General features: G+C 45.5%; 1 long non-coding RNA gene across 1 annotated transcript; it reads right to left on the bottom strand.

Moving 5' to 3' along the window:
• Positions 1-326: 326 nt before the first annotated feature.
• On the bottom strand, positions 327-21,675 carry LOC310852169. Its single transcript, XR_014568003.1, has 3 exons — positions 21,609-21,675; positions 9,469-9,643; positions 327-402 (listed from the first exon to the last, which is right to left on the bottom strand). It is a non-coding gene; the product is annotated as an uncharacterized lncRNA (long non-coding RNA).
• Positions 21,676-26,690: the final 5,015 nt, after the last annotated feature.

Genomic DNA, 26,690 nt, shown 5'->3' with positions numbered 1-26,690 from the left:
CAACCAACAATTCCATTCTATTCCAAACACCTGGTAACATCTTGTTCTTTTTCAATAACATTATTTTGTTTAGTCTTAGTACAATGGGAGACTTTTGTGATTTGGTTTGGCTTTTTAAAAATAATAATAATTAAGACTTGAAATTCATGAAATGTTTTTGGAAGAAGAGGTCTTTCTGAGACAAAGAAAAGATACGTTTCAGTGCTGAGAGAAAAGGTTGAACTAACAAAATAAAGAAATATGTGCCTTTCATAAACATTTTGATTTTTAAAAGATTTATTGGGGACTCTATTTATTTAAAGATTTATTCAGGGAATCTATGGGATCCTTTCTTTAGCAGGCGTCCCTTCTTCAGAGGCGGTTTGCATACATCTCAGTCTCTTCATCATCCACGAATTGAAGCTGAATCCAGATAAAAGAAACATGCTATGTGTCCCAAGTCATCGGGTCCATGAGGTGGCCTTTTCTGGATGAGCTTGCACTCGGTACATAACGGGGGTCTATCCTGGAGTCATTATTGCCACTTGTCAGGGACTGGGCAGAGGAGGAGGAGTGGTGGAGTCTGTCTCTCCATCCTGACCCTCCCAGGGACAATCTTCTCAGGGTGCTGTCAATGGCTCCCAGCTGGTTGCGCAGGAAAGTATAAAAACAAGGGAAAGCGTCTTACAGTCCTTTTTTATTTCAAACTTTACAGAGAGAGGCTATAGAACCCGGCCTCTTGGATAATGGCATTGTCCCGAGTGAATCTCCACCCCTCCTTCTCCCCCACTTCCTAATTTGTCATCATCATCTGTTCTATGGGTGCTGCTAAGTGTCCTCTGTCTTTTAGCTCTTTGCTCTCCTATTTTTAAGGCTCGCCAGGTTCTGGGAGATGGTGGGTGTGGAAAGCTTTCTAGTGACAATGTGTCAGCCAGCTACTGCTCCAGCTCCGCCTGCTCCTTCTCTCCCATTATTTCCCAACTTCACCCCTTATCTGCCTCTGAGCTGTGACCTCCTGCAAACTCCTCTTATAAATCTATACAGTGGTACCTCGAGTTAAGTACTTAATTCGTTCCGGAGGTCTGTTCTTAACCTGAAACTGTTCTTAACCTGAAGCACCACTTTAGCTAATGGGACCTCCTGCTGCTGCTGCACCGCCAGAGCACGATTTCTGTTCTCATCCTGAAGCAAAGTTTTTAACCTGAAGTACTATTTCTTGGTTAGCAGAGTCTGTAACTTGAAACGTATGTAACCCGAGGTACCACTGTACTGTCTTCCTCCTCCTCCTCACTGGAAGAGTCAGGATGAAGAGGCGGTCTCCACTACTGCTTCTCCTCTGCCCAGCCCCATCACCTCCCTCTCCAGTGTCTTCCTCCTCTGCCCAGTCCCTGACACTACTTGAGGCCCAGGTGGCTTCTCTGACTAGGAGCTACTACCCTTGCTGGACATGAATGGCCACTGTACTCCATGCTCTGGCATCCTCTGAGGCCTCACTTGAAGATGGTCCAGAGGCTACAACTAGTGCAGAATGCCACCATCTGTCTTTGGGCTAGAACATCAATTAGGATCAGCAAGCCTGATCCTGTCCTGAAACAGCAGCACTGGTTGCTAGTTATCTCCCACTTGGACTACTGCAATACGCTCTACGTGGGACTACCTTTGAAGGTGACCCGGAAACTACAACTAATCCAGAATGTGGCAGCTAGACTGGTGACTGGGGGCGGCTGCCGAGACCACATAACACTGGTCTTGAAAGACCTACACTGGCTCCCAGTATGTTTCAGAGCACAATTCAAAGTGTTGGTGCTGACCTTTAAAGCCCTAAACTGCCTTGGCCCAGTATATCTGAAGGAGCGTCTCCACCCCCACCATTCTGCTCGGACACTGAGGTCCAGCGCCAAGGGCCTTCTGGTGGTTCCTTCATTGCGAGAAGCAAAGCTACAGGGAACCAGGCAGAGGGCCTTCTTGGTAGTGGCGCCCACCCTGTGGAACACCCTTCCATCAGATATCAAAGAGATAAACAACTACCTGACATTCAGAAGACAGTGAAGTTTTTAATGTGTGACATTTTAGTGTATTTTTTGTCTTTGTTGGAAGCTGCCCAGAGTGGCTGGGGAAACCCAGCCAGATGGGTGGGGTACAAATAAATAATAATAATAATAATAATAATAATAATAATAATAATAATAATAATAATTTTCTTTTATGTACTCAATCCAAAGCTCTACACAAGTTTGTCCAGTCACAACTTTGGTCACAGATACCTGTGAGAGTGTCTCCACCTCTATGTGCCAGTCAGGGTATTACAATCTGTTGGAAAAGCTTTTCTTCTGGTGCAGTCTCCCTCAGGGTGTGTGTGAGAGTGTGTTGATAAGGGTTTTGTAGCCTGTGAGAGACCCTTCTCTGCAAGGGTCCCCAAACTGTGGAACTCACTCCCTATAGCAGTGAGACAGGTGCCACATCTTCCCAACTTTAGGCAGTCATTGAAGGTACACCTCTTTTCTGTAACTTTTGGCAGGTTATCTAGTGTTGTTAACGTTTCCATGTATATCCTCTGGTTTGCTGATATGCACTTTATTGTATGAGATTTTAGGGTGGGTGTGTTTTTCTTGTATTGTATTATATTTTTTCAGATTACCTATTGTGGGACCTTATAGTCTATTTCTTCCATAAAGAATGTCCTCCATAAACATGGTTTTAACAGTGAGCCCGTAAGTGACTGTGGAGGCCAATTCTGGATCCACACGTCCTTCCACAGTGGGGACATAGGTTTCTGGGCGGGAGTTGATCATGGTGTGGATTTGCCAAGCGTGCCTTCCTCTTAGTACGTTTCTCCCTTGCATCCTGAGTTTGAGCGTCTTCAAAGCCCATGACACCTTTCGTAAAGGCTGTTCTTCAACTGGAGTGCTTGCAGGCCAGTGTTTCCCAGTTGTCAGTGTTTATACTACATTTTTTTTTAAGATTTGCCTTGAGAGATTCTTTAAACCTCTTTTGTTGACCACCAATATTATGCTTTCCATTTTTAAGTTCGGAATAGAGTAGTTGCGGGGATCATATAGTGAAGGGTGATTAAAAATACAAAAGTATTTGTATTCACAGTAGTATTTTGTATTCCACAAGTTTCTGTATTTTAAAGGGGCAGAGATCTGTGTCTCTGTGTGGACTCTATATACTCCTCTCCCTTAATACAGGCATAATGTGCAGTGATTTTGACCTTGAACGAATAGTCCAGGATGTGGTTGAAAGGTAATATACAAATAAATGCCAGAAGGGATCTTTAATTGTAATAGCTCTATTTTTACCTTCCTTAAAACCTGGAGAAATAAATGGATATATTTGTCTTCATTACAACACAAGCACCTGTGAAAGGTTGGGAGGTACCGGACGAGCAAATGTATCATGCCGGCAGCCGGTGTCCTTACTGTAGCCTTGTCATAGCTCACCAACCAATATATTTTATCTTCATATCAAGCTGAAACAGGGCAGATTTCTGCGATTTAAAAGGGAAAATAAAATACATCCATCTTCCAGAGATTATGAATGGATGTCCATTGGTAATACTTGAGCAAAGATGAACATTGTCACACTGATCCAAGCAAGGGAAATGTGTGAATATGAAAGCAGATTCCAAGCATAGATTCCTTCCTGGATGGGAAACGATGAATGTTTGTATGGATATGAACCACTGTAGATGTAAATAATCTGATGCACTTCCATTCACAGTACTCGGTGCGACTTGTGGCATGAATGCATTACACCTCAATGCCATTCTTTGTCAGAAGATCTCAAAGCAACTTAGAAATGGTTCTCATGAAGTTTCCTATTCTGGTTACCAGCCCACATGTGCTTAGCTTCATCAGTAGAAAGACATTCCATACCTGAATTCCATACCTGAATGACATGGTTTGGCACATGGGTGACTCACAAAGTCCTAAGCTTTGTGGCAGAACACAGGATAAAAAACAAACTCTTAAACATGCTCCCCGTAACATCTAGTTTAGACTGTCCTTCAGGAAAATGGGCAAACTCTTTGGGCAAGTGGCTGTCAGAGACCTTTCCATTACAGTGGTACCTCGGGTTACAGATGCTTCAGGTTACAGATGCTTCAGGTTACAGACTCCGCTAAACCAGAAATAGTACCTTGGGTTAAGAACTTTGCTTTAGAATGAGAACAGAAATTGCGCAGCAGTGGCGCGACAGCAATGGGAGGCCCCATTAGCTAAAGTGGTACCTCAGGTTAATAACAGTTTCAGGTTAAGAACAGATCTCCAGAACGAATTAAGTTCTTAACTCGAGGTACCACTGTATGATACTTTTTCTGACGCCCTTCTTACCGCAAGTTTCCTGCTTTATAAGAAGACACTAAGGAGTTAGACTAACTGGGATGTGGGTGATGCTGTGGTTTAAACCACTGTGCTGCTTGGACTTGCTGATCAGAAGGTCAGTGGTTCGAATCCCCGTGACGGAGTGAGCTCCCATTGTTCAGTCCCAGCTCCTGCCAACCTAGCAGTTCAAAAGCACTCAGTGCAAGTAGATAAACAGGTACTGCTCTGGTGAGAAGGTAAACAGTGTTTCTGTGTGCTGCTCTTGCTTCGCCAGAAGTGGCCTAGTCATGCTGGCCACATGACCTGGAAAAACTGTCTGTGGAAGCAGACAAACGCCGGCTCCCCCAGCCTGTAAAGTGAGATGAGCACCACAAGCCCAGAGTTGTTCGCGACTGGACTTAACTGTCAGGGGTACCTTTACCTTTACCTTTTGAGGAGTTGGACTAGATCCAAGGGGTCTGAGTACCATTTTGCTCCATGGCTTGAAGTTTTATCCCTCATGTTTCTTTTTAGTGTATGTTGATTTTAGGATCTCTAATTGTGATCTGAGTTGCGATTCAATTATGTTCACTACATTGTAAGTCATTTGTTTTATTTTTAAAAGGGGGCTATAAATGTGATTAATCAGTCGACATAAATGGACTGTGCAAGCGGCAGCAGGCTTTGCACTACACAGAGCCCCAGAGTCACGCTGCTCACATGCCTGCGCTCAAGAGATAAACAAGAGGATTATTATTTAATATTTATTTCAGGCATTTGCAAGGGGCACTGTCTGCCAAAGAGCACTCAAAGGAGCACACAAGAAAAGAAATAAGAGCACAATGCAAACACTTTATATTCTATTTCTGATCTTTTAGGGGAGAGGGCAAGCACTTACATAGCCACAACAGCATGTGAACACACACACACACACACACACACACACACACGAGAGTTATCAACAGACTCAGGGAAACCCCCAGAAGTGTAAAGTAGTTTTGCCCAGTTTTTTTAAAAAGCACCCTCTAAAGGGTAAACCTCAAAACAGCTCAGTGAGGACAGAATTCATTCAGTGGGCTTGAATTGTTTGCTTGGCTGACTGTTGGGGAACACAAAGCTGGTAGGAGGAGAAACAGAGTGGATCGGCTGGAAAAGAAGGCATGTCGGTATATAGAAAAAGGTTGAGATAACCATTCCATTGTCTAGATAGGCTATTTTTCTGGTTTACACTGAATAGCCATTTTAAAATGTATCCAGGCCTGAAGAGATAGCTGCCCATAGAAGTCAATTGAGAAATCCATGATGTTAAGAGAAGCTGGGATTGGGTGCCAATTGCCCACATTCACAAAAACAAAACTGAATGGGGGACAGAAGAACCTGAACAGCCCAATGCAGACTGAGCATATTCTGTGCATATGGGATGCTGAATGATTGTTGCAGAAAACTGGATGGAATAGCAATAAAAATCTCAACAGCCGCACTCCATTCTGTAACGCTTTGCTGCAGAGCCCCACTTGTTAAGCCTTTAAAGCGATCCTAAAACCCTAAAAAGTCAGCTAGATTAAGAGCAATCAATTTAAAACCTTATATAGCACATCCGTGGAGAGATAGAAATATCGGCTTAAAAATGCACACATCCCCAACTCAAAAGTTTAACGTCTAGCAATCTGTAGCAAGGGAGATTGAAACCAGAAGAATGGCAGCTCTAGTTTACCACAATCCCAACATTTTGCAAGGGTATCCCCAGGGAGATCAGGCTCTGCAGCCCACGAAAGATGTGTCATAGAACAGGACTATTCCTGATAAATAGGGAAAACTGAAATTATGCACCGTTTTATAAATGGAAGGATACTAGAAGGCAAGCATTTGAGTCATGCAGGCTATATTACACAAGAGCACATATTCTTCTTCTCACCTATGAGAAGGTTTGCATCTTTGATTCACATTTCAATACTCCCCCCCCCCCCCATTTCTGAAATCTGGATGCTTTGATGTAATTGATGAGGTTAGGTCTATTTGTGCTCTTTCTCTTTTCCTTTGATGCATAGAATATATTAGCTGGTGTCCGTAAGTCAGATAACATAGATGCACTCTCCCTTTTCAATTATATCCATCCTTTCTAGTCATTTAGAGCAGCATTACAACCACATAATTATACGTTTCTCTGTGCTATCTTAAGAACAAGCAAAATGCCTATCATGATGATGGCTCAGGGTTACCTAGAGGGAGGACTTCTTTTTGCAAAGACACCTGGTGGCATAGATCAGGGATGAGGAACCTGTTATGTTTCAGATGTTGCTGGACTCCATCATCTTCGACTATAGATTATGCTGGCTGGGGCTGATGGAAGCTGGAGTACAGCAACCACAGGGCTACAGCTTCCCCTTCTCTGATGTAGACACATATGGTCACACCTACGGGGTTCCTTGCAGTTGAGGTTGGGAACTAGGGAACAGCATTATGATACTGTTGTGAGTTTGTGGGGTGGTCGGTCTACATGGCGTCCTCAGCCCCTTCTTCCTGTACCCAGTAGGAGTTGAGATCTAATGGAGGATTCAGTTGTTGAACTAGTCAGTTTCTTTGTGAGATAATGATCATGGTTGCCACTTAAGCACCACCATAACAAAAGAAGTTGCGCTATGACAGCGGGCAAATGTGTGGGCTACTCTCCTCACCTCAATTCTATGATTCCATGGCAGAAAGTGAGGAGCAATTAAAGAACCTTTAATGAGGGTGAAAGAGGAGAGCGCAAAATATGGTCTGAAGCTCAACATCAAAAAAACAAAGATCATGGCCACTGGTCCCATCACCTCCTGGCAAATAAAAGGGGAAGAAATGGAGGCAGTGAGAAATTTTACTTTCTTGGGCTCCATGATCACTGCAGATGGTGACAGCAGTCACAAAATTAAAAGACATCTGCTTCTTGGGAGAAAAGCAATGACAAACCTAGACAGCATCTTAAAAAGCAGAGACATCACCTTGCCAACAAAGGTCTGTATAGTAAAAGCTATGGTTTTCCCAGTGGTGATGTATGGAAGTGAAAGCTGGACCATAAAGAAGGCTGGTTGCCGAAGAATTGATGCTTTTGAATTATGGTGCTGGAGGAGACTCTTGAGAGTCCCATGGACTGCAAGAAGATCAAACCTCTCAATTCTGAAGGAAATCAGCCCTGAGTGCTCACTGGAAGGACAGATCGTGAAGCTGAGACTCCAATACTTTGGCCACCTCATGAGAAGAGAAGACTCCCTGGAAAAGACCCTGATGTTGGGAAAGATGGAGGGCACAAGGAGAAGGGGATGACAGAGGACGAGATGGTGGGATAGTGTTCTCGAAGCTACCAGCATGAGTTTGACCAAACTGTGGGAGTCAGTGGAAGACAGGAGTGCCTGGCATGCTCTGGTCCATGGGGTCACGAAGAGTCGGACACGACTAAACGACTCAACAACAACATGATTCTATGACTTTGCCTGACTGGAAAGGATCCTCAGAATCTTATCATGCCCTCTGCTTCTCCTGATGGATGATAGGGGATGTGTGTTTGTGTGCAAGCGCAAAGCTACAATTTACATTAATTGCTCCGCCCACCTTTGCCTCCGCCCCACCATGATTGGCATGTGGTCCTTGGAAGGTTGCTCAGAAGAGACTGACCCTCAGACAAAAGGTTTCTCACTCCTGGGCTAGGTTACGATGGAATGCCCATTACAAGTCAATTTCCTGGGTTCTCTAACTTTCTGGCACCACAGGAAGGAAGGAACTGTTTCTTCCAGCCACAGACCTGTAACCAGGGAGAAGGATTATCTCCAACCCTGGCATCACATTTAATCTGAAAAGAAATGCAAGGCAAGGCAGGTAGGGGCCACCTTGATCCGATGACGAAGTAAATGACAGCATGGAGAACGGGAAATGGCAACAAAATGAGTATGTCTGCTGGGGGAGAGCTGAGGCTTGCTATTACAGTGGTACCTCGGGTTAAGAACTTAATTCGTTCTGGAGGTCCATTCTTAACCTGAAACTGTTATTAACCTGAAGCACCACTTTAGCTAATGGGGCCTCCCACTGCCGCTACACAATTTCTGTTCTTATCCTGAAGCAAAGTTCTTAACCCAAGGTACTATTTGTATGGTAACTGAGTCTGTAACCTGAAGCGTCTGTAACCCGAGGTACCACTGTACCAAGAAATTGTGAAAACCAGGGGAGGTTGTTGGGTTTGGACCCCATCCTAGCAATTTCCCACAATACCCATACTTAAAGGTAAAGGGACCCCTGACCATTAGGTCCAGTCATGACCGACTCTGGGGATGCGGCGCTCATCTCACTTTATTGGCCGAGGGAGCTGGCGTACAGCTTCCAGGTCATGTGGCCAGCATGACTAAGCCGCTTCTGGCGAACCAGAGCAGCGCACGGAAACACCGTTTACCTTCCCGCCGGAGCGGTACCTATTTATCTACTTGCACTTTGACGTGCTTTTGAACTGCTAGGTTGGCAGGAGCAGGGACCGAGCAATGGGAGCTCACCCCGTTGCGGGGGTTCAAACCACCGACCTTCTGATCGGCAAGTCCTAGGCTCTGTGGCTTAACCCACAGCACCACCCACGTACTTACTTTAATAATAATTCGTATAAGTGATTAGCTGCCATTTGCTCCTTTAGGGAATATGCGGTGGAAAGCAACTTGAAGAAAGTCTGAAGCCAAAAAAACTGTGTGTGGATAAGGCTTGAGTACACACATACTCCCTGTTGGTCCACTACAAATTTCCTCATGCCAAAGTGGCTTTTCTTGTGGCAGCAAGAGACAAAGAGACTTCAGGTCATAACATGCCAGTTTGCCCCCTGGGTACGGAGGAGGCTACAAACCAGGGGGACCTTTGTCGAATTCTATTCTGCATCTTGAGCTTCATCCAATGAAGACTGCCGGAGAACTCTCTAATGACTTGCAATTGGCTACAGAGAGCAGAGCAGCCAATCACGTTGTATATGAATGCCTTTCTACAAATGACTGCTGTATGGTGCCAGCAACTTGCGCTAGCCAAATGCAGCGAAGGAATTGAACAAACAATTCTGCCTGCCACCCTCCAGTTGCTATGGCCCAAAGCCCAAAGAAAGGAAGCTGGAGACCTCTAGTACTGCCAAGGGCAAGGGACTCTGGCCTCGGAAGCCCACTAATGAGCTGTATTGTACTCCACTCACTGTATTCAGAGTCTTTCTTTCGCGTCACCTCTAATTATTCTTTTTAAGCTTGCCCCATCGATTGCTGTCGATCTGGACACACATTGACAGTCCATTACATTAGCTGGCTGGTTCCCAGGTCCAGGTGACTTATTCATCCTGGGTGACCCACGAAGCTGTCAGCAGCGTCAAGACACTAGGCAGGAAAAGAGCACAAGGAGGGGAAGGATCTGCACATGGGTTTCCATCTGGTTTTATGAACATAAACCACCTTCTCTGTAATTAGCCCTTCGGATGAAATACATGGAAGGCAACCTTTCCTCTCCACAAGACTAAATTTTAGAGGCTTCATTAAAAACTGGGAACTGCGAGGTAAAAGGACACTGCCCCATTTTTCTCTAAATGAAATAACTAAGGGTTGCATGATGGAAGTCAGACACCAGCGAATGGAATTCATGCCGCTGGAGCTTCTGAATTATGGGTTTTGTGTTAAAGGAGTTTAATTGATTTTCTTTGGCAAACTATAAATTTGGAGGTGACCTTTGATTTTGCAGGACCATAGGCTGAAACAATAGGGTGGAACAGTACATTATGCATAGGGTGGGGGTGTCACTTAAGGCAGCATCTCTCAGGGGTGTGTGTTCACAAAACCCCCACTCCTGAATGTATGAAGAGGGGTTGTATATGCCAGTCATGCCCTATATACAGGCATGTCAGACATGCTGGCCCTGCCGCCACTGGCTGTGTGCTTGGTGCCACCATGGTGAAGGCCCTGCTTCTTGTTGCCATCAGCCTACACTCTGGTGGCTGTTGTCCTCAATGGAAGATCTCATAAGATGCCTCAGACTTTCCCAGAGCCAGAGCAGATGGGAGATGCTAACTAGCAAGATGGGTCGGATGGTAGAAACCATTCCTTGGTGTACCCTAGTTGCAAGCTGTCAGGTCTGCCTCTAGATCCCAGCTCACAGAGGACCAACGCCCGGTGGATATAATGTACAAAAGTCTTTATTGAAGTTTAGTTTCCATTTCAAAGCTCTGGGCGCGCAGACCCACGTCTTGACGCTAGACCGGCTAAGTCCCCTCTGACTCACTGCTCCACCCACACCAGTTTAAGATTCTAGCCCGGCTCCACCTCTTACGCTGTTCTTTCCTTCGCTGGGTCCTTCTGCCCTCTGGGGTTTCCTCCTTCCTGGACTCCTCTGACGCTGAGCCCCCTGAGTCTTGTCCCTCCCTCCGGCGGGCTTTAGGACCTGGCTCCCTTCCCGGGCTCCCCGCTGTGCCGCGCTCCTGTACATTTGAACTTGGCGCGCGCGCCCAGCCGGTGACTTTCCTTCTGACCGTTTCCCCGCTTCCTGATGTGGGCGTTGCCAAACCTGACTCCTCTCCTCCCTCTGGTGGTGAGGACACTGGTCCCGACTCCTGGGACTCCCCCTCCCCACTGCGCTCTGGTGGAGACGCTGGTCCTGATCTCCAACTGCTGCTCAGGGACTCCCCGCTGGCCCCTTCCTCCTGGGGCTTCCCCCCTGGAACCCCCCTCGCTCTGGCCACCGGCGCTCCCTTCTGTGAGTCCTCCGATTCGCTAGAGAGGCTTGTGGAATAACTCTGGCCACTGTCACTGCCTGCGCCCCCCTCGTACTCCTCCTCCTCACTCTCCATTTGCTCCCCCTCCTGTGTCTCTCCTTCTGAACCCCTGACACAAGCCATTTCATCTGTAAAGGTAGGAACCTGAAGGAGCGTCTCCACCCCCATCGCTCTACCCAGACACTGAGATTCAGCTCCGAGGGCCTTCTGGCCATTCCCTCACTGCGAGAAGCCAAGTTACAGGGAACCAGGCAGAGGGCCTTCTCGGTAGTGGCACCCGCCCTGTGGAACACCCTCCCACCAGATGTCAAAGAGAACAACAACTACCAGACTTTTAGAAGACATCTGAAGGCAGCCCTGTTTAGGGAAACTTTTAATGTTTGATACATTACTGTATTTTTAAATGTTTGATACATTACTGTATTTTAATATTTTGTTGGAAGCCGCCCAGAGTGGCTGGGGAAGCCCAGCCAGATGGGCGGGGTATAAATAATAAATTATTATTATTATTATTATTAACCTTGAATTGTGCCTAAAAGCCAACTGGCTACCAGTTCTCAATGCTTTTTTCTGGGGGTACTCAAGGGCACACAGTACTGCCACCCTTTCTTCCAACTGTTAACAACTTCATGGTGAGTACTAGCACCCTTTTTCCTTTAAAAAACCACTGAATGTTCTTATAATCTTATACACTGTTCTGGTATGATTAGAGGTGAGCCAGCAATAGCAGTGGCAGAAGCTCTGCCAGTCAAGTTTTCCCTCCCAAAATGAGGGCAGCGAGGTTACACTTGACCTTTTAGAAGTTCTGTCATTTTCCATGACAGGTATTTTAAAAAACCTCCAATCCCTGTTTTTAAAAGGGGGTGGTGGGAAGGAATTGTGGTACACACGCTCTACCCCACTATAATCATTCACCATATTTCATTCTCCATCCCAGCACACACACACCTTTATGGATTTAAATCACTGCCTTTCTAATTTGAGAGGAGCCCCAAGCCAGCCAAATTCAGCCCAGGTAAGGGCTAAACTTAATCAACAGCAGAGTTCCCATATTTTGAACCAGTTAGCATTCCCAAATAGTATTCAAGGATAGTCCCGCATAGATTATAGCACATAGACTTGTGCTTCCAACCTCATCCGTTCAGTCACATGCTTGCTGTTCGGTTCACATCCTTGGTCACATCCGCACCCTTTGTGTGCTATAAAAGTAATGTCTGCAGTGGGGATCCTGCTGTAAGATTTAGATCCATAGAATTCCATGGGGTATACATGCTTACAGTAGACTATCGCTGAAATTACCCTTATAGCACCTGAGAGATGCACAAATAAGCGTTCAAGGTAGGAGGACATGGGCCAAGAACCACAATTCTGTGAGAGGGGCTATAGAACTGGTCTTAGCTTCTACCCAGGCACCAAAAATGTAAAACTGGGCCCAACAAAACCACATCTTCACTGCTTCCATCTTCTCCAAATTCATGGTGCGATGGGTGAAAAGGATAGAAGAGAAAACGGAAGATAAAGAATTGTGGCTCAGGGAAAGAAGGGGAGAAAGCTGGAAGATATTTTTGCATTCCTAGAATGATAGTGATAACAACCAAAATAATTCAGAGCTAATTATATTTGTTATCAGTCAACATAATTTCCTCCCATTCTGTGCCTAACATCATTTCCCTCTTCTCTCAGACAGTCTGAACAAACGTTTTCCCCTTGTCATTATTTTAGCAAGAAGCAAAGTAATGTTGATTGAACTAATAGTGTAAACAGAAGGATATCACTTAAAATGCCCAAAGATGTGGTGCTATTTTTCATTCTACTGCAGCGCTGACATATTTGCTGACAGTGAACATCTCCCTCGAGGATTTGGTCCACACAGTTGGGCTTGTAATTCAAATTCTGTCGGTAGAAGACGCAACTGAGGCCTTGCTCTCATGGAGGTGGCAAGCCTTGGCCTTGGCAGGTTGGAGTTCACATGACTGAATGTTCTGCCAAACAGAAAACTTCACATAGCCGTTAGGTAAAACAAACCCTCAGGGAGAAGGAAACAAGATAATTTCTCCACACAAATGAAGTGATAGAGGCTTGCAGACTAAAAACAGAAGCTTATTTAACTGGATATATGAACTTCAGCCTTCCTGTTGTTATCCCTGCCCTGTCTAGCTTTCAATTCTCCTTTTCCTCTCAGACTCCTCCTTTGGTCAGAAATGTTCCTCTCGGCCACTCAGCCTTTCTTGGGGTAAAGGGTAAAGGGACCCCTGACCATTAGGTCCAGTTGTGGCTGACTCTGGGGTTGCGGCGCTCATCTCGCTTTATTGGCTGAGGGAGCTGGCGTACAGTTTCCGGGTCATGTGGCCAGCATGACTAAGCCGCTTCTGGCGAACCAGAGCAGCGCACGGAAACGCCGTTTACCTTCCCGCCAGAGCGGTATCTATTTGTCTACTTGCACTTTGATGTGCTTTTGAACTGCTAGGTTGGCAGGAGCAGGGACCGAACAACGGGAGCTCACCCCGTCGCAGGGATTCGAACCGCCGACCTTCTGACTGGCAAGCTCTAGGCTCTGTGGTTCAACCCACAGCACCACCCGCGTCCCTTTTTCTTGGGGTAGACCTTATCTTTTAATACGTGGCAAAAGCTCTCACTATATGGCATATGCCCTTTACCACAGAACAGAATTGATAGTACTTCTGGAAGTGCTGTGGCAGAAGGAGAAAGAAGAGTTAGGACAAAGGTAAGAGAGCCTCTTTTGGTTCTGGTTTTTGGTTTGGTTTTCAGTATGAGCTAGCTAACTTGCACCACAGCACGGAACAAAAAACATGCATCTTTTGGTCCCGTGCTCTGCTGCAGCCAGAGCACAGGAGCCAAAATAGGACATTCCTAATTGAGCTCAGAAGCCGGGGCGGCTTCTGTCAATCTGGGATGTCTTGCTTAAAATGGGACACTTGAAGGGAATGGTGTGTGCACGCACACATTCTTATGCTAAAGCACCACAAAAGCAGGGCAAAAAACCACACCAACTAGAACATTTGTCGTATAAAAAGTTGCAGGTTTTCAGCAGGGTCTTTTGGGAAACGCAGCAGTGAAGGAAGTCGCTCAGGCACCTGGGGAGGCGTGCCCAGGGGCGGGGCAAGGGCGGGGCACACCCGTGGGGCCTCTGGAGTCTGCCTGCCTCCTCCCATTCAGCCACCAGTGTGGTGTAGTGGTTAAGAGTGGTAGACTCGTAATCTGGTGAACCGGGTTTGATATCCCGCTTCTCCACATGCAGCTGCTGGTGACTTTGGGCTTGTTACACTTCTGTGAAGTCTCTCACCCTCATTCACCTCACAGAGTGTTTGTTGTGGGGGAGGAAGGGAAAGGAGAATGTTAGCCGCTTTGAGACTCCTTCGGGTAGCGATAAAGCAGGATATCAAATCCAAACTCCTCCTCTTCTTCACCCTACAGGTGGGGGAGAGGCAGCGGGCAGACCGTTTGGGCAGCATGAAGCCTACGCATGCCCAATCCACCGCGTCTCTCTCAGGAAAGATGTGTGGCTCAGGCACGCTGCAGGCCCCATGGTGAGTGCCGTCTGACATTTTGTCACTCCCTCAGTGGTGACACCTGGGGCAAATCACCCCCACCACACAGCCTTCCTCCGCCCCTGGGGACATGCACTGTCTGGAAATGAAGCTGTATAACTGGCCGAAAACTTTCACAGGTCACAAAAGGTATGGATAGTGTGATTGTGCCTTGCTGCTCTGATACCATCATTAGTGCAAATTATCATGAATGCACTAGATGCCTGGAAGGGCACTTTCTTTCTCTTCTTAGAAGGTTTTCTCTCCTTAGAAGGATATCATGCCCTCATCATGGCTGTGTTGCTGTAGGTGGGTACTGCAGCAAGAGGAACAGTGCCACTCTAGCTGGGCTTTGATCCATCTCTGATAACAGGATAACCAGATTGCAAATTAGATCTTGTCCTACTCAGTTCAGTTATGTCTGTTCACTTTTATTTGTTTTAGCCATAGGCCATAACAAATGCAGAATACACAATACAACTGTCGTCCTAATCACAGGGCAGTAGCTAGAATCTGAACAGCAACCAAGCACCATACAACTACAATAATAAAATGTCAGTAATCCAGTTTCCTGTCTACAGCATAAGCGTCCAAATAACTCTGGCGAGAGCTTGTGCTACCGAACCATAGTTGGCTACATTCTCTGTTATCTCCACATTCAGTTTCAGTTTTAATTGTTTAGCCATGGAGTGTGACTACAACTAATAACAACCAAAATAAATCATATTAATAGTAACTTTCAAGATTTTAAAAATTCAACTGGTTTCCCCTTTAACCCAGAAATGAATTTGTTTATCTGGATATCATGAATACAATCTGCATATCTCAAATGCACGTCCCTTTATCAAGAGGACCAATAGTATTGAAATACATTCGATGGTGCTTTGATACTGACAGGGCAAGTATAACTATTTGCTCCGTTGCCTCCTTGTGATCATTAGCAAATAGGAATTCAGCATTTTGCCCTGTTTGTGCATGTTAGGAAGCAATCTCTTAAATATGGGAAGCCAGCGAAATTCATGCCAAGTTAAATTAAGCTGATTCAAAGTATACCAAATCCAAGCTCCATTTAGGCAGGGCTGGTCTAAGCTTGGCAGAATGAAAACAAGCTATTACAATACAGCTTGACTCGCACTAGCCTTTTTGCTGCCACGCATTCCACCAGATTGTCAGGTCACGTGACCAATCATGGACTAAGGATCCAGTGTAAGCCTGTCTTGTCTGCCCCACCCTGCCCCAGAACGTTGAGCTAGGAAACCAGCTGGCTGAGCTGAAGATACACCACATTCTAACTTGTCCATTCCAGCAGATCTAGGGATACAAACAAACTGTGATGGCCTGGGAATCGGATTCAGAGGCTGAACCTGAGGAATCCCAGCCTGCACAGGAGTCCCCACCTCCAGAACCAGCTGAGCCAGGGCTGGGGCTTGAGCCTGAAGGGTCCTCACCTGTGCTGGGTCCTCAGGAACAGACATCAGCTGAATCCGCTCTGGCTCCGGAGGTGATGGAGGACCCATTGCCTGCAAGGGCTCCACTCTCAGCCCCGTCAGGGGAGGAGGAGGTTGCCTCTGGGTCCAGTAACCCTCCAGCCTCTCCGGAGCTGCAGAGGCTCAGGGCGGAGAGGCGGAGGGAACTAAGTTCTCACAGGAGGAGTGCTCGCCTTAAGGCCAGGAGAGGCAAGTCACCTGTGGACTGGGGCCGCCCTATGCCTCAGAGGAGATAAATGCCAGTCAGCCCAGTCCCAGGTTGTGGGAGCAACCTTGTTGGTTACCTGTTCCTTCTGGCACCCTGACCTGCTCTCCTGAGTTCCTGACCACACCCGACTCCTCGCTTTGGATCTTGCTTCGCCCCTGATGGACAGCCTCCTTACCCTCGACCTAGGACTGGACTTAGACCACGCCGCACGGTAACCCCCCCCCCCCCCGGGACCAGCACACAAACCCTTAGATTTATGCCTTTAAGGAGTTAGGGGGGTGACTTTTTCATGTAGGCTGTCAAAATAGGACAGTCCAATCAATAACAGAATATTCTCATGAGCTCACTCAGGTTATGCACTGTGTGGAGCTTCTATTTTGTAGAATCAGAGATTTGAAGGGAGCTCTAGACTAACCCACCCAAAAGTATAAACCTGGCTGAGTACAGTGGTACCTCGGGTTAAGTACTTAATTCGTTCCGGAGGTCCGTACTTCACCTGAAACTGTTCTTAACCTGAAGCACCACTTTAGCTAATGGGGGCCTCCTGCTGCTGCTGCGCCATTGTTCTGCCCAGACACTGAGGTCCAGCACCGAGGGCCTTCTGGCGGTTCCCTCACTGCGAGAAGCCAAGTTACAGGGAACCAGGCAGAGGGCCTTCTCGGTAGTGGCAGCTGCCCTGTGGAACGCCCTCCCACCAGATGTCAAAGAGAACAACAACTACTAGACTTTTAGAAGACATCTGAAGGCAGCCCTGTTTAGGGAAGCTTTTAATGTTTGATGCATTACTGTATTTTAATATTTTGTTGGAAGCCGCCCAGAGTGGCTGGGGAAGCCCAGCCAGATGGGTGGGGTATAACTTCTTCTTCTTCTTCTTCTTCTTCTTCTTCTTCTTCTTCTTCTTCTTCTTCTTCTTCTTCTTCTTATTATTATTATTATTATTATTTCTGTTCTCATCTTAACCTTAAGCACTATTTCTGGGTTAGCGGAGTCTGTAACCTGAAGCGTATGTAACCCAAGGTACCACTGTATAACAAAGCAGCATTTGCAGCAGCAGCAAAAACCAACAGCAAACAAAAACCCTTATGAAAAAGGGCCCCACCCTCAAGAAACTGGTGGAGAAATTCTAACTTGATTGGAGATGTTTAATGAAATGGTTCTCCCAGTTTCTCTGCTCTTGAGAACTTCAAGAGGCCCTCTGTGCACAACTCTAGTTCAAGGCTGTCGTATCTTCACAGGGCACTAAATGACCAGGATACTTTTTTAAAAAATAGATTTTATTGGAATTTAGGGGGGAAAGGTATACAAAATTTATTATTAAATATCTTTTTTGTCAAAAGTAAAAGGTTAATGTAGATAAAATCACAAACCACAACAAAAAAAGAAACACACTGTAGCCTCTCCCAAAATACACTACAGTGGTACCTCAGGTTACAGATGCTTCAGGTTACAGATGCTTCAGGTTACAGACTCTGCTAACCCAGAAATAGTACCTCGGGTTAAGAACTTTGCTTCAGGATGAGAACAGAAATTGTGCGGTGGCGGCATGGCGGCAGCGGGAGGCCCCATTAGCTAAAGTGGTACCTCAGGTTCAGAACAGTTTCAGGTTAAGAACGGATCTCCAGAATGAATTAAGTTCTTAACCTGAGGTACCACTGTACCTCTCCCCAGCCAATACGCCTCACTGGTCCTGCTTCACATCCTTCAGGTTTGTTGTGATGAAAAGGTTGATGTGAGTCCCATGAGTAGAATGCTCATAGGCAACTTGAATTTCCTCAGTGACAGAGAAACCATTTATAGCTTTCATTGGGCACATTTAGATGCCCAGCTAGCTTGAACAGGAGCTTTTGCATCCTGATGATAATCCTGCCCCCCTCAAACAGATAGAAAGTGGGCCTAGGGTTATTGTCCATATCAATGCAGCTACAATACTTGAATCAGAATCAAACCTTCCGGACGACCACAGCACTAAATAGCATCTCTTCAGGAGAAAAGAAGCGGTACCTGTGGCAATCATTTACTGCAAGACCAGCTACACTGGAGTTTTTTCCATACGCTATTTTTAGCTCTTTTACAATAAGTGCAAAGAACTACTGACAGTCTATTTGGAGATCTATTTCAGTTGGAGGCAAAAGCACTGTGTTGTCTGCATAAATAAAATATTGATGGTTAATTCCACCCTCACCCCCTTCTGGCAAGCGGGGGTCTGCTAAGGTCTGCCCCAATATCATTTATAGAAAAAAACAAGAATACACACCCTCCTTAGTTTTGCTAGAATACAATTTGTCAAAAATCTGGAGGAAGATGTTAAAATCTGAGGTTTGTATCTCTCTGGTGTGTTTTTACTAGCAGCAGCAAGTGGTGGGCTAGATTTGCATTTGCCAATTTATCCCAGAATTGTTGTCAGTCATATCAAAAGAAGCTTTTAAATTAACAAGGGCTGCAGGCCAATGAGAATTTGCTAAATTAACATATTTAGGGATCAAGATGATTGAGGACTAAGCAGCTGCCTACTGTAGAGTAAGGTAAAGATAAAGGACCCCTGGATGGTTAAGTCCAGTCGAATTCGGCCATGGGGTGTGATGCTCATTTCCACTTTCAGGCCGAGGGAGCCGGCGTTTGTCCGCAGACAGCTTTACTGGGTCATGCAGCCAGCATAACTAAACCACTTCTGGCGCAATGGGACACTGTGACAGAAGCCAGAGCGCATGGAAATGCCATTTACCTTCCCATTGCAGTGGTACCTATTTATCTACTTGCGCTGGTATGCTTTCGAACTGCTAGGTTGGCAGGAGCTGGGACAGAGCAACGGGAGCTCATCCCATTGAGCAGATTTGAACTGCTGACCTTCTGATCGGCAAGCCCAAGAGGCTCAGTGGTTTAGATCACAGCACCACCTGAGTCCCTGTAAAGTAACCATGGCTAAATCCCGATTGTGCTTCACACAAAATGTAGATACACAGAACTTACCTTATATTGACTTGACCACTAATCCATCAAATTCACACTCTCCATCATTTCAGGCATCGGTCTCTCCTACCCCTACCTGAAGATACTTGGGATTGGACTTGGACCTTCTACAGTGGTACCTCAGGTTAAGAACTTAATTCGTTCTGGAGGTCTGTTCTGAAACTGTTCTTAACCTGAGGTACCACTTTAGTTAATGGGGCCTCCTGCCACTGAGCAATTTCTCTTCTCATCCTGAAGCAAAGTTCTTAACCCGAGGTACTATTTCTGGGTTAGCGGAGTCTGTAACCTGAAGCGTCTGTAACCCGAGGTATCACTGTATATGCAAAGCAGTTGTTCTGCTATTGGGCTGCATCGATAGGGCCATTAAGTACTGCCTAATCCTTCATATATGTGTTGATGTTGTTGTTGTTGTTGTTGTTGTTCCCATCTGCCTGGGTTGCCCCAGCTACTCAGGGTGGTTTCCAACAATTAAAACATTAAGCACAGTAAACATCAAACATTAAAAACTTCCCTATACAGGGCTGCCTTCAGATGTCTTCTAAAAGTCAGATACAGTGGTACCTCGGGTTAAGAACTTAATTTGTTCTGGAGGCTTGTTCTTAACCTGAAACTGTTCTTAACCTGAGGTACCACTTTAGCTACCCACTGCCACCGTGCCGCTGCCACACGATTTCTGTTCTCATCCTGAAGCAAAGTTCTTAACCCAAGGTACTATTTCTGGATTAGCGGAGTCTGAAACCTGAAGCGTCTGTAACCTGAAGCGTCTGTAACCTGAGGCACCACTGTAGTTTTTTATTTCTTTGACATCTTCTGGGAGGGCGTCCCACAGGGAGGGCACTACTAATGAGAAGGCCCTTTGCCTGGTTCCCTGCAACCTCACTGCTCGTAGTGAGGGAACCACCAGAAGGCCCTTGGTGCTGGACCTTAGTGTCTGGGAAAATAAGAATGATGGGGTTGGAGATGCTCAAGTTTACTTAACAAATATCTGGCATAAAATTGAACCAAGATGTCACTCATAGGCCCGCTATTGGAAAGTTTACTACTGCCGCTCATATAAACAGTGGCATTTGAGTTCCATGGATGGGAAAGCAACTTTCTAAGCTCACGGCACTGACCATAAGAGGTGGATCCCATCAGACTACATTAAAAAAACTTCACAAGGAATACCGTCCTCACCTGGAAACGTATCATTAGTCAGTTGCAAAATTAGATTCTCTACTGCCTTAATAGTAACTGTGGGGCCATGATTAATTTCCAGTTTGTCATTAGTGCTCTGACCTTCTGAGCTGATTACCGTGTAAAAGACTTCATACAAGTATTGCTCCTGAACACTGTTGGTTACATTTATCAGCATATGATTATTAGAGAATAAGCAGGGTGGCAGTTGTTCATTCATTTCCAAAACTAAATGCTGTATTTCAACTTGGTGGTTAAATTCTATATAAGTTATTTAAAAACTTGCATATATCCTTCCCAATAATCTTTTGTATTCCCTCTTCAAACCAATCCAAACTTGGACTTCATCTTAAGAATTGCTTAGTCTAATATGCCTTACTGCATATTCTTTTATGAAATTTCTAAAATTCGCTCATAATAATTTATTTATATAATATATATATATTAATGGATGAACAACACCTGCCCTGCTTTCCCCTCCTAGTAATCATATGCTCAGAAATATAACCAGTAGTACCTGCATGAAATTCTTAACCATTTATTTATTTAAATTTATATCTGGTCTTTCCTCCCAAGGGAGTGCAGGGCACAGTAGGGTTAATCAACTCTTCTCAAGATAGTTCACAAAACTGGGACATTAGCTGGCAGTGTGGGCGTGAGAGAGGGGGGAATGCAAATAACTACATTAAAACTAAAATAGCATTTCAAATCAAAATCATAACTGTAAAATATAAAGTTAGGTAAGGGTAAAGGGACCCCTGACCATTAGGTCCAGTCGTGACCAACTCTGGGGTTGCAGCGCTCATCTTGCTTTATTGGCCGAGGGAGCCGGCGTACAGCTTCCGGGTCATGTGGCCAGCAGGACTAGGCCGCTTCTGGTGAACCAGAGCAGCACACGGAAATGCTGTTTACCTTCCTGCCGGAGTGGTACCTATTTATCTACTTGCACTTTGACGTGCTTTTGAACTGCTAGGTTGGCAGGAGCAGGAACCGAACAACAGGAGCTCACCCCGTTGCAGGGATTCGAACCACTGACCTTCTGATCAGCAAGTCCTAGGCTCTGTGGTTTAACCCACAGCGCCACCCGCGTAGCATCAATGAAAAGCAGCAGACTGGAAGGTGGAGCAAGGCATGTGGGGAAATCCCTGCCAATGAGAACTTAAGCAACTCCATGAATAGGAAACATTCACTTACATAGGTTATAATGAAGCAGAGAACATGGGGACATCGCTGAGGAAGTGGGTAAACCTGTTCCCTCTCCAAATGATATCCACTGTATGTGAAGGGTGGAAAAAACTCATTTTATGTCAAAGGGTATATTGTTGTTTTGCTGTTGCAGATGTTGGTTCTTTGCTGTGCTGCTCATTATTTTAAACTTCTTACCTGAGTTAATGGATAGGTCTCAAGTTAATGGGATGCAGGTAGCGCTGTGATCTTAACCACTGAGCCTCTTGGGCTTGCCGATCAGAAGGTCGGTGGTTTGAATCCCCACGACAGGGTGAGCTCCCATTGCTCTGTCCCAGCTCCTGCCAACCTAGCAGTTCGAAAGCATGCCAGTGCAAGTAGATAAATAGGGACCACTGCAGTGGGAAGGTAAATGGTGTTTCCATGTGCTCTGGTTTCCGTCCCGTTGTGCCAGAAGTGGTTTAGTCATGCTGGCCACATGACCTGGAAAGCTGTCTGTGGACAAATCCCTCGGCCTGAAAGTGAGATGAGCGCCGCAACCCCATATTCCCTTTGACTGGACTTAACCGTCCAGGAGTCCTTTACCTTTACCTTTACCTTTTCTCAAGTTAATGCAGAAAAGAAGAAAAGGTGACATCCTTTGAGGCCAATTATGTTTTTGTCCTCTTGGCTTCTTGTATCCCAGTTTGCACCGTGCAATATTTAACATCAAGTTTGATTAATACAATTAACACTTGAAGCGGGGGAACTTTAACTCAAGAGAAAGCAGAATGCTTTCGAAATTGTCAGCTGCATTCACTGGATGAATCCCTGTTATTGCATCCTTACCCCCATCGCTGAGTTCAGTTGGGCTGCTGGAGCAAGAAGTCAGATCAAGTTCACCAGGAATGGGAGGACTGCCAAAGTAACAGAGCTCTGTCCAGCAGGACCAATAGACCTAGCACAACTTATGAAAGCAATTTGTTGTTTCAGCACCAAAGTCTCTGGAAGGCTCAGGCATAGGACACCTGTAGTTCACAGACAGATGCTGGAAAATGTGGAAGTTGCTAAGCAAGTAAAAAAGTTAAAAGGTGACAGTGACAAGGAAGCGTGATGATGACTAAGCCACTGGAACAGTGTTTCCGGCTGATAGCTGAGGCACACGTTTTCTGAATTAAAATTAGAGAAACGCTTCACTCTTTCATACCCCAATAAGTTTACTTTTGAAGTGCATAACAGGGAGAATTACCTACCTGCAGTACTGCTTATCCTAAATGTTTCTGCATGTCCTTGTCCCAGGCATGTTTGTTGGCTGGAAGATGGAAAACTCAGAGCAGTGATGTAGGCAGCGATGCAATGGGTGGCCTCTAATGCTCTAACCCAGTGTTTCTCAACCTGTGGGTCCCCAGATGTTGTTGGACTACAACTCCCATCATTCCTTGCCAGCATGACCAGTGGTCAGGGATGATGGGAGTTGTAGTCCAACAACATCTGGGGATCCACAGGTTGAGAACCGCTGTATCTAATCCCATCTGATCCCCAGGCACAGCAGAATTAGGAACATAGAAAGCAGCCTCATAGCAAATAAATGACCCATTTGGCTCCAAATTATTTTTTATATTTTGCTGGAAGCCGCCCAGAGTGGCTGGGGAAACCCAACCAGATGGGTGGGGTATAAGCAAAATAATAATAATAATAATAATAATAATAATAATACATGAACAGGCAGAGGTCATCCAGGGTTTCAGGTAGACATCTTTCTCAATGCAACCTGGGGGAGCTAAGGACTGAACTCGGAGCCTTTCTGCACTGCTGAGGCCAGAGCAGTGAATCAAACACAAGTGGGTACTTTGGGCACAAAGTCACACAAGCCTTTCAATTATTTAATATATTTATTTCTCCTGGTGCGCTACGGTTCTCCCTTGGTAAATGACTGAGCCCTGGAACACTGCTCTAGAAACCTGAAGGGATGCGAGCTGAGCAGGATTTTAGGGAAGAATCGCTGGGGCAACAAAGCACACTTCCCTTAAATGAGAAATCAAGGGACTCCCCCTCCCCCACCCCCACCGGAGTTTTGCCTTTGATATATGAATACGACTCCCCAGCTCCAGCTCCCTTGTGTCTCTTGTAGCTCTTGATAATTTAAGATTATTTTTATAATGTGCTTGGCTGCTGCATGCAAATCACATCGCCTTTCCCAGAATTGCATTATACAACACAGCAAGGACCATCTGAACTGAATAAAGACACAGCATTAAATCAGGTACTTAATCGCTCATTTTGCTTTGATTTACTGAATCCATTGTCTTCCGGTTTTATGTTACGGGGGGGGGGGGGGAACCCAGCCCAGCCCCAAGAAGAAGAAAAAAACATAGGAAGAAACAACTTGATACGACAAGCCCCAATATGCAGTGTCAGATTAGGAAACAATATATTAAGATCCTAGTGGTTTCGGAAAATCAATACAGACATGCTTATTCAAGTGACTAGTAACGTCACAGGGGCCATTAAAGAGGCAATTGAGGATTGACCCACAAATATGCTACCTAGAGGGTTAGTTGCTGTTTTTGCGTTATTAACATGGATGGAAATTACAAGACTCCACTTGTGGCTTTGTGGAATTGAATGTCAGCCTGGAAACAGACAATAGCTTTTTAAGAGTATTGAAACTATGACAGCCATCGCTGTCCATGGCATGTATAGGCTCTGCACAAAAACCTGCGCAAAATCATCTGACCAGAGACGACAGCTGGACAAAATGCATGAGTGTGTATGCCACAGGAGACAATGCTTTCATCATGCCACCTTCCGCTTTTGAACTTTATGCTGTCAATCACATGTTCACATAATAAAGGTGATCTAGGGATGATGGAGGAGGAAGGGTTTTTGTATGAATGCTCAGATGACCAGCCAGATACAATGAGTTTTCATTGTCTTAATTTATTTCCTGTATTTGTAGGCCGCCTTTCAGGTTCGTTCCTCATTCCCTTCCCCTTTCCCTCTGTGCTCAAAAATCAGGCATTGGGAGCAATTGATATGCAAGGTCCAAATAACATGTTTAACCAATCTGAGAAGAGAAGACTCCCTGGAAAAGACCCTGATGTTGGGAAAGATGGAGGGCACAAGGAGAAGGGGACGGAAGAGGACGAGATGGTTGGACAGTGTTCTCGAAGCTACAAACATGAGTCTGTCCAAACTGCGGGAGGCAGTGGAAGACAGGAGTGCCTGGCGTGCTCTGGTCCATGGGGTCATGAAGAGTTGGACACGACTAAACGACTAAACAACAACAACAACAACAGCCAATTCATTTGTCTCCATGATGGCGACTCAGCTAGTTATGCTTCGTGATCTCAACGGGAGTTGGTACAACCTGGATACCTGCATAGCACCTGAACAGCCAAATTTGAATGTGTGTGACCCCCACTCACAATTATATCTAGGGTTCCTGCTAGTGAAACAGGGCTTCCCTCATTCCCCTGTGCCTCCTCCAAATCTGATCTGGAAACTCTGGCAACCAACCTCACACCAGAGCAGTGCACTGAGAGGGGAAAGGGGGATTGTTCCATGTGACAAGCAGGTGTGGTTGTGCTGGTGGAAAGTTCAGAAGAGTGTGATGTTCAACTCTTCCCCATCACCTCAACATTAGCCAATTGTTTTTTCACCCCAGCCTGCTCATCACTTCTTGTTCTGTTTACCAACTAGCCTGATAAAGAGTTCTGGAAAACTCAAAAGCTGGCACACTAGATTTGTGATATTTTGGTTGGCTTAATACAGGCGTTGTTAAGAAGCATTCCTCCTAGGAATTTTAGACCAAGATGTAAAAAAAAAGACAATTGGAAATTATTTATGTATGCAACAACAGCGGCAAGAATTATATTAGCACAAACTTGGAAGATAGAAGAAATACCAACGAAAGAACAATGACAAGGGAAACTTATGGAATATGCAGAACTGGCAAAACTAACAGATAAACTACATGAAAAGGACAACAAAGACTTTAAAAGAGAATGGGAACCATTTGCAACATATATGAAGAGGCAACATAAAGAAATGGACTCATTGGCAGGGTTTGAGTAAACAATCACAACTGTATACAACAAAAAATAAGACTATATGTATTGGGAAAATTTAGGGGAAATAATACGCAGGGTGAACAATATGGAAATAAAACAAAACGGGAGTATGAGGGAAGTCCAGGGGAGGAGGGTGGAAATATGAAAAATTATATATTGTTAGAAAAAGTATACATGGAAAAATCAATTAAAAAACATTTAAAAATGGAACTTGTAAATGTGTCATCACAAGGACTCTCTTTTTTAATTGGTAGACTATTCTGCTTACGCAATATTATGAAATTACTGTATTTTTTTGCTCTACAGGATGCACTTTTCCCCCTCCAAAAATTAAGGGGAAATGTGTGTGCGTCCTATGGAGCGAATGCAGACTCCTTGGCTTCAGCGATAGCAATGCGAAGCCTCCAAAGCGCAGAGGGAGCACTCCGTCTGCGCTCCGGAGGCTATGCGTTGCTTTCACTGAAGCCTGGAGAGTGGGAGGGGTCAGTGCGCACCCACCCATCTCGCTCTCCAGGCTTCAGGGATAGCTGCCTGAAGCCTTTGGAGTGCAGTGGGAACTCGCACTGCGCTCCGAAGGCTTCGGGTTCCTTTTGCTGAAGCCAGGAGAGCAAGACTCTCCTGGCTTCAGCAGAGAGGGAGAGCTGCGCAGCGCCCCTTCAGCGAATTTTTTTTTCTTGTTCTCCCCCTCTAAAACAAGGTCCGTCCTATGGTCGGGTGCATCTTATAGAACGAAAAATACGGTAAATTATGTCCAAATTCTTGAAACTACTGGGCTCAATCCAAAGTCAAATGCTTTCAATGGAAAAGATGGGGAAAGGTGTAGCCCTATATCCACTTACCTAAGTGAGCCCTGTTGTTCTCAGTGGGGCTTTCTTCTGAGTAGGCATACACAGGCTTGCATTGTCAGTGCCTGATTGAAATCAAGGGACCTGAATTGTGCCTAACCTTGGCTAGATTGAACTCAAGTGTCTGTGGTTTAATAAAGGGGTGGGGGTTGGGGATCAAAAAACAGAAATCCTTTGGGATTTAATTTTTACTG

Source organism: Podarcis gaigeae (assembly GCF_964106915.1).
Source record: "Podarcis gaigeae genome assembly, chromosome: 9".
NCBI classification, from domain to species: domain Eukaryota; kingdom Metazoa; phylum Chordata; class Lepidosauria; order Squamata; family Lacertidae; genus Podarcis; species Podarcis gaigeae.
The sequence above is the reverse complement of the archived record's forward strand: the minus strand, read 5'-3'. Positions and strand labels throughout refer to the sequence as shown.